Here is an 852-nt window from a genome sequence, read left to right as displayed (position 1 = left end):
GAGCGAATCCTATTCCTAAGAGATCGATTCTAGGGTTTGCGCAGCGGATGTAAAACAAAAATTTAATAAACCCTAGAACCATGCTTCTATGAATCGTAGAAACGTTAGAACGCTTACCTCAATCGATCTGGGGCCTGTATCAATTGAAGAATTCGTCTGATCACGAAAGCGAGGAAGAATACCTCGCCCTCTATACGTATCCACACCTCGGGATGGATTCCAACGGTTGGAACTTGTGTGCTAGGACCCGAATCTGTTATTCAGTTTTGATGCTTCGAGAAAACGAGACTTGGAACTCTTAGAACTCTTTGGATCTCACCAAAAGCTCTCCCAGTTCTGTGCCAGGCGGCTCACAAAGTCTCTTAAACGATTAGGGTTTTAATTTCCTTCTTATAAGGTGATTTAACCCTAATCCGGTCTAATTTTCGAAAAACCTGAAACCCGTGGACCGTCCGTTCCAGACAAGCCAGAACGGACGGTCTGCTATCAACACGGATCGTCCGTTTCAACACTTAGAACGGACGGTCTGCGACTAGTCGTGGACCTTCGGGTCTGGACCTGGCGGACCGTCCGTTCCGGACTTCTGCTCTGTCCGTTCCAGACCCTTCCGTCTTGGTTTTTCCGTTGTTTTCTCGTGTGTTTCGTCCTTCCCCGCGTGTGTGATCCTGTAGGCTCATTCGATATAGCAGTATAACCCGAAATCTCTATTCCGAATATACAAGTCATAGGCGGTCTCTAGCAAGACACTATGACTACCTATCTCGAATAGAGTTTGTTCGTGATCTTACGAACGCCAGTGATGATTTCGATTGATGATCCTTTTGTATCGCGATATCATACGTCGAACATAAG

Source organism: Tarenaya hassleriana, unplaced genomic scaffold (genome assembly GCF_000463585.1).
Source record: "Tarenaya hassleriana unplaced genomic scaffold, ASM46358v1 Cleome199, whole genome shotgun sequence".
NCBI lineage: Eukaryota > Viridiplantae > Streptophyta > Magnoliopsida > Brassicales > Cleomaceae > Tarenaya > Tarenaya hassleriana.
Note: the sequence above shows the minus strand (reverse complement) of the source record.